This window comes from Ranitomeya imitator, chromosome 4 (assembly GCF_032444005.1).
Source record: "Ranitomeya imitator isolate aRanImi1 chromosome 4, aRanImi1.pri, whole genome shotgun sequence".
NCBI lineage: Eukaryota > Metazoa > Chordata > Amphibia > Anura > Dendrobatidae > Ranitomeya > Ranitomeya imitator.
This window is the reverse complement of record NC_091285.1, coordinates 92,071,657-92,086,018: the sequence shown is the minus strand read 5'-3', so window position 1 is coordinate 92,086,018 and position 14,362 is coordinate 92,071,657.

Sequence of the window (14,362 nt, the reverse complement as noted above, 5' to 3'; positions counted from 1 at the left end):
TGCAGTACGTGCCAATTTCTACGCACTGCAGCACGAATATCGTTATCCAACGGACTATGTTTAAACGTAAACTTACGATTTTCGCCCCCATTAGTGATTAAGCTTTTCCCTTTATTTGCTCTTTTGCTGCCCTTTTTTAATAAATCAATTTGGGATAACTTGGCTGCCCTCAATTCTGCCTGATGTAAAATAGGCTTCGGGTAACCTCTATTTTTAAAACGCGTTTTTAGTTCCTGTATTTGGCTCTTATATGTCTCATCACAATTATTAATTTTTCTCAACCTAACCATTTGGCTGTATGAAATGCTGTGTCTGGTATGGTTAGGGTGGGCACTTTGGAAATGCAGAACATTGTTGTTGGCCGTAATTTTTCTGTGGACACTTGTTTTAATTAACCCCTCTCTGATCTCAACTTTTACATCCAGAAACTCCAATTCTCTGTTGTTAAACACAGATGTGAACATCATGTTGTCATCATTATTTTCGTTCAAGAATGCAACAAAGTCATTGAAGATTTGTTCCCCTCTGTCTCACACAATGAAAATATCGGCAAACCTCAAGTATAGACGAATATGCTTCAGATAGGGGTTCAGGGGCCCGGTGACATGCTTCTCCTCAAACGCCGCCAAAAAGAGGTTTGCGAAGACGCATGCCACCGGAGTCCCCATCGCAGTGCCAACTCTTTGACTATACCACTTGTCCAAGAATTTAAACGTGTTAGTTGACAGGACAAACTCTAAACCATCCAAAACAAAAGAAATAAAGTCCTGATCTTTTTCCGTATTCGTGAGGATGCGGTGGATTGCCTCCAGCCCCTTATGCTGGGGGATTCTTGTGTACAGATTGACAATGTCAATGGACGCCAAAGCAAAAGTTGGTTGCCAACAAAAATCTCTCAACGCCAACAAGAAGTTGCCGGAGTCTTTAACAAACGGGGGATTTTTAGGAGCAGAGGTTTCAATAACCAGTCTAAAAACTGGGATAGCGGCTCAGTCACTGAATTTTTTCCTGAGATTATTGGGCGGGTTTTTTTTTTTGCATTTTTATGGATCTTTGGGATGCTATACCAGTGCGGGAAGCATGGGAATTCCGGCAACAGCTTTTTAGCTCTCCCTTTAGTAATTGTCCCTTTCTCCACATATTTTTGTAACAAGGATCTTAACTTTTCTTTGATGTGATGAGTTGGATTACAATCCAACTTTTAATATGTGCCTGAATCATTAAGCTGTGATAAAGCTTCCTCTATGTAATAAGATTTATCCATGATGACTAAGTTACCGCCTTTATCGGCTTTTCTGATGATGACATCATCCCATTTTTATATATTAAATGGAGGGCTATTTTGGCCCCTCATATTAAATGGAGGTTTGTGTTGGGCATACTTATATTAAATGGAGGACTATGTGAGGCCCCACTATATTAAATGGAAGGCAATGTGGGATCCATTATATGAAATGGAGGGCTAAGTGGGGACCCCATATATTTAGGGCTATGTGAGGCCCCCAAATATTAATTGGAGGGCTATGTTGGGGCCCCCATTTATTAAATGTAAGGCTATGTGGGAACCATTATACTAACTCCTTCATGACCCAGCCTATTTTGACCTTAAAGGGACACTGTCACCTGGATTTGGAGGGAACAATCTTCAGCCATGGAGGCGGGGTTTTGGGGTTTTTGATTCACCCTTTCCTTACCCGCTGGCTACATGCTGGCTGCAATATTGGATTGAAGTTCATTCTCTGTCCTCCGTAGTACATGCCTGCGCAAGGTAAGATTGCCTTGTGCAGGCATGTACTACGGAGGACAGAGAATGAACTTCAATCCAATATTGCAGCCAGCATGCAGCCAGCGGGTAAGGAAAGGGTGGATCAAACACCCAAAAACCCTGCCTCCATGGCTGAAGATTGTTCCCTCCAAATTCAGGTGACAGTGTCCCTTTAATGACCTGGCCGTTTTTTGCAATTCTGACCAGTGTCCCTTTATGAGATAATAACTCAGGAACGCTTCAACGGATCCTAGCGGTTCTGAGATTGTTTTTTCATGACATATTGGGCTTCATGTTAGTGGTAAATTTAGGTCATTAAATTCTGCGTTTATTTGTGATAAAAACGGAAATTTGGCGAAAATTTTGAAAATTTCACAATTTTCACATTTTGAATTTTTATTCTGTTAAACCAGAGAGTTATGTGACACAAAATAGTTAATAAATAACATTACCCACATGTCTACTTTACATCAGCACAATTTTGGAAACAAAATTTTTTTTGCTAGGAAGTTATAAGGGTTAAAATATGACCAGCGATTTCTGATTTTTACAACGAAATTTACAAAACCATTTTTTTAGGGACCACCTCACATTTGAAGTCAGTTTGAGGGGTCTATATGGCTGAAAATACCCAAAAGTGACACCATTCTAAAAACTGCACCCCTCAAGGTGCACAAAACCACATTCAAGAAGTTTATTAACCCTTCAGGTGCTTCACAGCAGCAGAAGCAACATGGAAGGAAAAAATGAACATTTAACTTTTTAGTCACAAAAATGATCTTTTAGCAACAATTTTTTTATTTTCCCAATGGTAAAAGGAGAAACTGAACCACGAAAGTTGTTGTCCAATTTGTCCTGAGTACGCTGATACCTCATATGTGGAGGTAAACCACTGTTTGTGCGCACGGCAGGGCTTGGAAGGGAAGGAGCGCCATTTGACTTTTTGAATGAAAAATTGGCTGCACTCTTTAGCGGACACCATGTCGCGTTTGGAGAGCCACCGTGTGCCTAAAAATTGGAGCTCCCCCACAAGTGACCCCATTTTGGAAACTAGACATCCCAAGGAACTTATCTAGATGCATAGTGAGCACTTTAATCCCTCAGGTGCTTCACAAATTGATCTGTAAAAATGAAAAAGTACTTTTTTTTCACAAAAAAATTCTTTTAGCCTCAATTTTTTCATTTTCACATGGGCAACATGATGAAATGGATCCTAAAGTTTGTTGGCCAATTTCACCTGAGTACAACGATACCTCACATGTGGGGGTAAACCACTATATTGGCACACGGTAAGGTTCAGAAGGGAAGGAGCGCCATTTGACTTTTTGAATGAAAATTATCTCCATCGTTAGCGGACACCATGTCACGTTTGGAGAGCCCCTGTGTGCCTAAACATTGGAGCTCCCCCACAAGTGACCCCATTTTGGAAACTGGACCCCCCAAGGAACTTATCTAGATGCCTAGTGAGCACTTTAATCCCTCAGGTGCTTCACAAATTGATCCGTAAAAATGAAAATAGTTTTTTTTCACAAAAAATTTCTTTTCGCCTCAATTTTTACATTTTCACATGGGCAATAGGATAAAATGGATCCTAAAATTTGTTGGGCAATTTCTCCCGAGTTCGCCGATACCTCACATGTGGGGGTAAACCACTGTTTGGGCACACGGCAGGGCTCGGAAGGGAAGGCGCATCATTTGACTTTTTGAATGGAAAATTAGCTCCAATTGTTTGCGGACACCATGTCGCGTTTGGAAAGCCCCTATGTGCCTAAACATTGGAGCTCCCCCACAAGTGACCCCATTTTTGAAACTAGACCCCCCAAGGAACTTATCTAGATGCATATTGAGCACTTTAAACCCCCAGGTGCTTCACAGAAGTTTATAACGCAGAGCCATGAAAATAAAAAATAATTTTTCTTTCCTCAAAAATTATTTTTTAGCCTGGAATTTCCTATTTTGCCAAGGGTATTAGGAGAAATTGGACCCCAAATGTTGTTGTCCAGGTTGTCCTGAGTACGCTGATACCCCATATCTGGGGGTAAACCACTGTTTGGGCGCACGGCAGGGCTCGGAAGGGAAGGCACGCCATTTGGCTTTTTAAATGGAAAATTAGCTCCAATCATTAGCGGACACCATGTCGCGTTTGGAGAGCCCCTGTGTGCCTAAACATTGCAGATCCCCCACAAATGACCTCATTTTGGAAACTAGACCCCCAAAGGAACTAATCTAGATGTGTGGTGAGCACTTTGAACCCCCAAGTGCTTCACAGAAGTTTATAACGCAGAACCATGAAAAAAAAAAAAAAAAATCTTTTCTCAAAAATGATTTTTTAGCCCGCAATTTTTTATTTTCCCAAGGGTAACAGGAGAAATTGGACCCCAATAATTGTTGCGCAGTTTATCCTGAGTATGCTGGTACCCCATATGTGGGGGTAAACCACTGTTTGGGCACACGTCGGGGCTCGGAAGTGAGGGAGCACCATTTGACTTTTTGAATACAAGATTGGCTGGAATCAATGGTGGCACCATGTTGCGTTTGGAGACCCCTGATGTGCCTAAACAGTGGAAGCCCCTCAATTCTACCTCCAACACTAACCCCAACACACCCCTAACCCTTATCCCAACTGTAGCCATAACCCTAATCACAACCCTAACCACAACCCTAATTCCAACCCTAACCCTAAAGGTACCGTCACACTAAGCGACGCTGCAGCGATACCGACAACGATCCGGATCGCTGCAGCGTCGCTGTTTGGTCGCTGGAGAGCTGTCACAGAGACAGCTCTCCAGCGACCAACTATGCCGGTAACCAGGGTAAACATCGGGTTACTAAGCACAGGGCCGCGCTTAGTAACCCGATGTTTACCCTGGTTACCATCGTTAAAGTAAAAAAAAAACAACCACTACATACTTACCTACCGCTGTCTGTCCCCGGCGCTCAGCTTCTCTGCACTCCTCCTGTACTGGCTGTGAGCGCCGGTCAGCCAGAAAGCAGAGCGGTGACGTCACCGCTCTGCTTTCCGGCCGCTGTGCTCACAGCCAGTACAGGAGGAGTGCAGAGAAGCTGAGCGCCGGGGACAGACAGCGGTAGGTAAGTATGTAGTGGTTGTTTTTTTTACTTTAACGCTGGTAACCAGGGTAAACATCGGGTTACTAAGCGCGGCCCTGCGCTTAGTAACCCGATGTTTACCCTGGTTACCAGCGAAGACATCGCTGAATCGGCGTCACACACGCCGATTCAGCGATGTCAGCGGGAGATCCAGTGACGAAACAAAGTTCTGGACTTTCTTCCCCGACAAGCGACATCACAGCAGGGGCCTGATCGCTGCTGCCTGTCACACTGGACGATATCGCTAGCCAGGACGCTGCAACGTCACGGATCGCTAGCGATATCGTCCAGTGTGACGGTACCTTTAGGCTATGTGCCCACGTTGCGGATTCGTGTGAGATTTTTCCGCACCATTTTTGAAAAATCCGTGGGTAAAAGGCTCTGCGTTTTACCTGTGGATTTACCGTGGATTTCCAGTGTTTTTTGTGCGGATTTCACCTGCGGATTCCTATTGAGGAAGAGGAGTAAAACGCTGCGGAATCCGCACAAAGAATTGACATGCTGCGGAAAATACAACGCAGCGTTTCCGCGCTGTATTTTCCGCACCATGGGCACAGCGGATTTGGTTTTCCATAGGTTTACTTGGTACTGTAAACCTGATGGAACTCTGCTGCGAATCCGCAGCGGCCAATCCGCTGCGGATCCGCAGCCAAATCCGCTGCAGTTTCCCATAAGTTTACAGTTCAATGTAAACCTATGGGAAACAAAAATCGCTGTACACATGCTGCGGAAAAACTGCACGGAAACGCAGGGGTTTACATTCCGCAGCATGTCACTTCTTTCTGCGGATTCCGCAGCGGTTTTACAACTGCTCCAATAGTAAACCGCAGTTGTAAAACCGCAGTGAAATGCGCAGAAAAACCGAGGTTAATCCGCTATAAAGGGTTAGGGCTAGGGTTAGGGCTAGGGTTAGGGCTAGGGTTTCTGTATGTGCACACATATTCTGGTCCTCTGCGGATTTGATAAATCCGCAGTGCTAAACCGCTGCGGAAAAATCCGCAGAGGACCAGAATACGTGTGCACATACCGAAACCCTAGCCCTAACCGTAGCCCTAAACCTAGCCATAACCATAGCCCTAGCCCTAGCCCTAACCCTAGCTCTAACCCTAACCCTAACCCTAGCCCTAACCCTAGTTCTAATCCCAACCTTAGTGGAAGAAAAAAAAAATTCTTTATTTTATTATTGTACCTACCTATGGGGGTGACAAAGGGGGGGTCATTTAGTATTTTTTTTATTTTGATCACTGTGAGGTTTTGTCACAGTGATCAAAATGCACTTGAAACGAATCTGCCGGCCGGCAGATTCGGCGGGCGCACTGCGCATGCGCCCGCCATTTTGGAAGATGGCGGCGCCCAGGAAAGAAGACGGACGGACCCCGGGAGGCTCGGTAAGTATGATGGGGGGGGGGGGAGGGGGGGGGGTGGTGGATCGGAGCATGGGGAGGTGGATTGGAGCACGGGGGGTGGATCGCAGTGCGGGGGGTGGATCGGAGTGCGGGGGGTGGATCGGAATGCAGTAGGGTGGATTGGAGTGCGGGGGGGTTGGATTGGAGCACGGGGGGTGGGATTGGAGCACAGTGGGAGCGGACAGGAGGACGGGGGAGCGGAGCACAGGACGGAGGGGAGCGGAACACAGTTCGGAGGACTGGGGGGGGCGATCGGTGGGGTGGGTGCACATCAGTGTTTCCAGCCATGGCCGATGATATTGCAGCATCGGCCATGGCTGGATTGTAATATTTCACCAGTTTTTTAGGTGAAATATTATCAATCGCTCTGATTGCCAGTTTCACTTTCAACAGCCAATCAAAGCAATCGTAGCCACGGGGGGTGAAGCCACCCCCCCTGGGCTAAACTACCACTCCCCCTGTCCCTGCAGATCGGGTGAAATGGGAGTTAACCCTTTCACCCGATCTGCAGGGACGCGATCTTTCTGTGACACAGCATATGCGTCAGAGGTCGGATTGGTACCGACTTTCATTACGCATACGCTGTGTCACAGGTCGGGAAGGGGTTAAATGGAGGGCTAAGTGGCGCCCATTATTTTAAATGGAGCACTATGTATGGCCCATTATTTTAAATGGAACACTTTATGGGGCCCATTATATTAAATGGAAGGTTATGTGGGGACGAATATTGAATTTAGGGGTCTGTGGGGTCAGTAAAATTAAATGGAGGGCTCTGTTGTGCCCATTCTATTAAATGGAGGTCTATGTGGGGCTCTCGTCTATTAAATGGAGGCCTATGTGGGGCCCCCGTATATTTAATGGAGGGCTTTCTGAAGGGCCCATTATATTAAAATAGGGATTTCTGTGGGGCCCATTATATTGAAATAGGGCTTTCTGGGGTCTCCATATTAAAGGGAGGGCTATTTTGGCACACTATCGGGAATTGGTGTGCTCCGATGCCACGCCAATGATAAAAGGGTGTGCTCCGGTGGCACGGCAACGGGAAAAGGATGTGCTTCGGTGGCACACCAACGGGGAAAAGGTGTGCTCCGGTGGCATGCCAATGGGAACAGGATGTGCTCCGGTGGCACGCTAACGGGAAAAGTGTGCTCCGGTGGCACGCCAAAGTGAAATGGGTGTGCTCCGGTGGCACGCCAACGGGAAATGGGTGTGCTCCGGTGGCACGCCAGCGGGAAAGGGTGTGCTCCGGTGGCACGCTAACGGGAAATGGTGTGCTCCGGTGGCACGCCAACGGGAAAGGGTGTGCTCCGGTGGCAGGCCAACGAGAAAAAGTGTGCTCTGGTAGCAGGCCAACGGGAAAGGGTGTGCTCCGGTGGCACGCCAACGGAAAAATGATGTGCTACGGCGGCATGCCAATGGGAAAAGGGTGTGTTCCGGTGGCACACCATTGGAAAAAGGGTGTGTTCTAGTGGCACGCCAATGGGAAAAGTGTGTGCTGCGGTGGCACTAGTAAGGGAAGGCTATGTGTGGCCCATTATATTGAAATAGGGCTTTCCGGGGTCCCCATATAAACGAAGAGCTATTTTTGAGCCACCCATATTAAATGGAGGGCTATATGGGGCCCCCATATACTTAATGGAGTGCTGTTTGGTAGACCCCCATATATTAAGTGGAAGGCTATGTGGGTCCCATGATATTGAAATGGAAGGCTATGTGGGGTCCATTATATTGAATGGAGGGCTTTGTGGGGTCAGTTCTATTAAATAGAGGGCTCTGTGGGGCCCATTAAATTAAATGAATTGCTACGTAGGGCCCCCATATACTTAATGGAGGGCTATGTGGTGGGCCCCCATATATTAAGTGGAGGGCTATATGTGGTCCACATATATTAACCCCTTTACCCCCAAGGGTGGTTTGCACGTTAATGACCGGGCCAATTTTTACAATTCTGACCACTGTCCCTTTATGAGGTTATAACTCTGGAACGCTTCAATGGATCCTGGTGATTCTGACATTGTTTTCTCGTGACATATTGTACTTCATGACAATGGTAAAAATTATTTGATAGTACCTGCGTTTATTTGTGAAAAAAACGGAAATTTGGCGAAAATTATGAAAATTTCGCAATTTTCCAACTTTGAATTTTTATGCAATTAAATCACAGAGATATGTCACACAAAATACTTAATAAGTAACATTTCCCACATGTCTACTTTACATCAGCACAATTTTGGAACCAAAATTTTTTTTTGTTAGGGAGTTATAAGGGTTAAAAGTTGACCAGCAATTTCTCATTTCTACAACACCATTTTATTTTAGGGACCACATCTCATTTGAAGTCATTTTGAGGGGTCTATATGATAGAAAATACCCAAGTGTGACACCATTCTAAAAACTACACCCCTCAAGGTGCTCAAAACCATATTCAAGAAGTTTATTAACCCTTCTGGTGCTTCACAGGAATTTTTTGAATGTTTAAATAAAAATGAACATTTAACTTTTTTTCACAAAAAATTTAATTCAGCTCCAATTTGTTTCATTTTACCAAGGGTAACAGGAGAAAATGGACCCCAAACATTGTTGTACAATTTGTCCTGAGTATGCCAATACCCCACAAACCCACCAAGTGCTTCACAGAAGTTTATAATGCAGAACCGTAAAAATAAAAAATCATATTTTTTCACAAAAATTATCTTTTCGCCCCCAATTTTTTATTTTCCCAAGGGTAAGAGAAGAAATTGGACCCCAAAAGTTGTTGTACAATTTGTCCTGAGTACGCTGATAGCCCATATGTGGGGGTAAACCACTGTTTGGGCGGATGGGAGAGCTCGGAAGGGAAGGAGCGCCGTTTGACTTTTCAATGCAAAATTGACAGGAATTGAGATGGGACGTCATGTTGCGTTTGAAGAGCCACTGATGTGCCTAAACATTGAAACCCCCCACAAGTGACACCATTTTGGAAAGTAGACCCCCTAAGGAACTTATCTAGAGGTGTGGTGAGCACTTTGACCCACCAAGTGCTTCACAGAAGTTTATAATGCAGAGCCGTAAAAATAAAACAAAATTTTTTTCCCACAAAAATTATTTTTTTAGCCCCCAGTTTTGTATTTTCCTGAGGGTAACAGGAGAAATTGGACCCCAAAATTTGTTACCCAATTTGTCCTGAGTGCGATGATACACCATATGTGGGGGGAACCACTGTTTGGGCACATGGGAGGGCTCAGAAGGGAAGGAGTGCCATTTGAATGCAGACTTAGATGGAATGGTCTGCAGGTGTCACATTGCGTTTGCAGAGCCCCTAATGTACCTAAACAGTAGAAACCCCCCACAAGTGACACCATTTTGGAAAGTAGACCCCCTTAGGAACTTATCTAGATGTGTGCTGAGCGCCTTGACCCACCAAGGGCTTCACAGAAGTTTATAATGGAGAGCCGTAAAAATAAAACAAAAATTTTTTCCCACAAAAATTATTTTTTAGCCCCCAGTTTTGTATTTTCCCGAGGGTAACAGGAGAAATTCGACCCCACAATTTGTTGTCCAATTTGTCCTGAGTACGCTGATACCCCATATGTTGGGGTAAACCCCTGTTTGGGCACACGGGAGAGCTCGGAAGGGAAGAAGCACTGTTTTACTTTTTCAACGCAGAATTGGCTGGAATTGAGATCGGACGCCATGTCGCGTTTGGAGAGCCCCTGATGTGCCTAAACAGTGGAAACCCCCCAATTATAACTGAAACCCTAATCCAAACACATCCCTAACCCTAATCCCAACAGTAACCCTAACCACACCTCTAACCCTGACACACCCCTAACCCTAATCCCAACCCTATTCCCAACCGTAAATGTAATCTAAACCCTAACTGTAACTTTAGCCCCAACCCAAACTGTAGCCCTAGCCCTAACCCTAGCCCTAACCCTAATCCTAACCCTAGCCCTAACCCTAGCCCTAACCCTAGCCCTAACCCTAACCCTAGCCCTAACCCTAGCCCTAACCCTAGCTCTAACCCTAACCCTAGCCCTAACCCTAGCCCTAACCCTAGCCCTAACCCTAACCCTAACCCTAGCCCTAACCCTAGCCCTAACCCTAGCCCTAATGGGAAAATGGAAATAAATACATTTTTTTAATTTTTCCCTAACTAAGGGGGTGATGAAGGGGGGTTTGATTTACTTTTATAGCGGGTTTTTTAGCGGATTTTTATGATTGGCAGCCGTCACACACTGAAAGACGCTTTTTATTGCAAAAAATATTTTTTGCGTTACCACATTTTGAGAGCTTTAATTTTTCTATATTTTGGTCCACAGAGTCATGTGAGGTCTTGTTTTTTGCGGGACGAGTTGATGTTTTTATTGGTAACATTTTCGGGCACGTGACATTTTTTGATCGCTTTTTATTCCGATTTTTGTGAGGCAGAATGACCAAAAACCAGCTATTCATGAATTTCTTTTGGGGGAGGCGTTTATACCGTTCTGCGTTTGGTAAAATTGATGAAGCAGTTTTATTCTTCGGGTCAGTACGATTACAGCGACACCTCATTTATATCATTTTTTTATGTTTTGGCGCTTTTATACGATAAAAACTATTTTATAGAAAAAATAATTATTTTGGCATCGCTTTATTCTCAGGACTATAACTTTTTTATTTTTTTGCTGATGATGCTGGATGGCGGCTCGTTTTTTGTGGGACAAGATGACGTTTTCAGCGGTACCATGGTTAGTTATATCTGTCTTTTTGATCGCGTGTTATTCCACTTTTTGTTCGGCGGTATGATAATAAAGCGTTGTTTTTTGCCTCGTTTTTTTTTTTTCTTACGGTGTTTACTGAAGGGGTTGACTAGCGGGCCAGTTTTATAGGTCGGGCCGTTACGGACGCGGCGATACTAAATATGTGTACTTTTATTGTTTTTTTTTTTTTTATTTAGATAAAGAAATGTATTTATGGGAATAATATTTTTATTTTTTTTTTCTATTTTGGAATATTTTTTTTAATTTTTTTTTACACATTTGAAATTTTTTTTTTTTACTTTTTTACTTTGTCTTAGGGGGGTCATCACAGATCAGTGATCTGACAGTTTGCACAGCACTCTGTCAGATCACTGATCTGACATGCAGCGCTGCAGCCTTCACAGTGCCTGCTCTGAGCAGGCTCTGTGAAGCCACCTCCCTCCCTGCAGGACCCGGATCCGTGGCCATCTTGGATCCGGGCCTGGAGCAGGCAGGGAGGGAGGTGAGACCCTCGCAGCAACGCTATCACATCGCGTTGCTGCGGGGGGCTCAGGGAAGCCCGCAGGGAGCCCCCTCCCTGCGCGGTGCTTCCCTGCACCGCCGGCACATCGCGATCATCTTTGATCGCGGTGTGCCGGGGGTTAATGTGCCGGGGGCGGTCCGTGACCGCTCCTGGCACATAGTGCCGGATGTCAGCTGCGATAAACAGCTGACACCCGGCCGCGATCGGCGGCGCTCCCCCCGTGAGCGCTGCCGATCGCATATGACGTACTATTGCGTCCTTGGGAAGTAAAGCCCACCCCACATGGACGCAATAGTACGTCTAATGGCAGAAAGGGGTTAAGTGGAGGGCTATGTGGGGCCCCCATCTATAAATGGAGGGCTTTCTGTAGGGCCCAGTATATTGAAACTGGTCTTTCTGGGGTCCCCATATTAAATGGAGGGCTATTTACCGTATATACTCGAGTATAAGCCGAGATTTTCAGCTCATTTTTTGGGGCTGAAAGTCCCCCTCTTGGCTTATACTCAAGTCATACCGGAGGGGGGGGGGGGGGGGGGGGGTCTAGGGGATGGGGGCGGGGGCTGTCTCGTTATACTTACCTGCTCTCGGCTGAGTACCATGACACCGCTCATTACAGCAATGAATATGTGGCTCCACCTCCCATAGGGGTGGAGCCGCATATTCATTGCTGTAAATGAGCGGTAACGGTGACCGCTCAATACAGGAAGAAGATGCAGCGCCGGGAGAAGCAGGGACCCGCGCCGGGAGTAGGTAAGTATACTGCGCGATATTTACCTGCTCCTCACTCCGGTGCGGCTCCGTCTCCAGTGTCCTCTGGCAGTGATGCTCAGGTCGGAGGGCGTGGTGATGTAGTCAGTGCGCGCCCTCTGATGAGCGTCAGTGCTGGAGACGGAGCCACACGAGGAGCAGGTAAATATTGAAAGCGAGCAAAGAGAGGTGAGTATGTGATTTTTATTGTAACAGCAGCAGCATTATATATGGCAAAGCTTTATATGGAGCATCTATGGGGCCATAATGAACGGTGCAGAGTATTATATATGGGGCACAGCTTTATATGGAGCATCTATGGGGCCATAATGAACGGTGCAGAGCATTATATGTTGCACAGCTTTCTATGGAGCATCTATGGGGCCATAATGAACGGTGCAGAGCATTATATGTGGCACAGCTTTATATGGAGCATCTATGGGGCCATAATGAACGGTGCAGAGCATTATATGTGGCACAGCTTTTTATGGAGCATCTATGGGGCAATAATGAACGGTATGGAACATCTATTTTTATTTTTTAAATTCACTGGTAGCTGCTGCATTTCCTACCCTAGGCTTATACTCGAGTCAATAAGTTTTCCCAGTTTTTTGTGGCAAAATTAGGGGGGTCAGCTTATACTCGGGTTGGCTTATACTCGAGTATATACGGTATATTAAATGGAGGACTAAGTGAGGCCCCACTATATTTAATGGAAGGCAATGTGGGATCCATTATATGAAATGGAGGGCTAATTGGGGACCCCATATATTTAGGGCTATGTGAGGCCCCCAAATATTAATTGGAGGGCTATGTTGGGGCCCCAATTTATTAAATGTAAGGCTATGTGGGAACCATTATATTAAATGGAGGGCTAAGTGGCGCCCATTATATTAAATGGAGCACTATGTGGGGCCCATTATATTAAATGGAAGGCTATGTGGGGACCAATATTGAATTTAGGGGTCTGTGGGGACAGTTAAATTAAATGGAGGGCTCTGTTCCCATTATATTAAATGGAGGGCTATGTGGGGCCCCCATATATTAAATGGAGGGCTATGTGGGGCACTCGTATATTAAATGGAGGGCTATGTGGGACCCCCATATATTTAATGAAGGGCTTTGTGGGGCCCATTATATTAAAATAGGGATTTCTGTGGGGCCCATTATATTGAAATAGGGCTTTCTGGGGTCTCCATATTACAGGGAGGGCTATTTTGGCACACTATCGGGAAAAGGTGTGCTCTGTTGGCATGCCAATGGGAAAAGGGTGTGCTCTGGTGGCACGGGAAAAGAAAAGGGTGTCCTCCGGTGGCACGCCAATGGGAAAAGGATGTGCTCCGGTGGCACGGCAACGGGAAAAGGTGTGCTCCGGTGGCACGCCAACGGGAAATGGGTGTGCTCCGGTGGCACGCCAACGGGAAATGGTGTACTCCAGTGGCACGCTAACGGGAAATGGTGTGCTCCGGTGGCACGCCAACGGGAAAAGGGTGTGCTCCGGTGGCAGGCCAACGGGAAAGGCTGTGCTCCGGTGGCAGGCCCACAGGAAAGGGTGTGCTCTGGTGGCAGGTCAACGGGAAAGGGTGTGCTCCGGTGGCAGGCCAACGGGAAAGGGTGTGCTCCGGTGGCACGCCAACGTGAAAGGGTGTACTCCGGTGGCACGCCAACGGGAAAAGGTGTGCTCCGGTGGCACGCCAACGGGAAAAGGGTGTGCTCCGGTAGCACGCCAACAAAAAAAGGTGTTCTCCTGTGGCACGGCAACGGGAAAAGGGTGTGCTCTGGTGGCACACCAACGGGAAAAGGGTGTGCTCCGGTGGTACTCCAACGGGAAAAGATGTGCTTCAGTGGTGCACCAACACAAAAAGGGTGTGCTCCGGTGGCACGCCAACGGAAAAATGATGTGCTCGGGCGGCACACCAACGGGAAAAGGGTGTGTTTCGGTGGCACCCCAACGAGAGCAGGGTGTGTTCCGGTGGCACGCCAACGGGAAAATGATGTGTTCTGGTGGCACGCCAATGGGAAAATGGTGTGTCCCGGTGGCACACCAATGGAAAAAGTTTGTGTTCTAGTGGCACACCAACGGGAAAAGGGT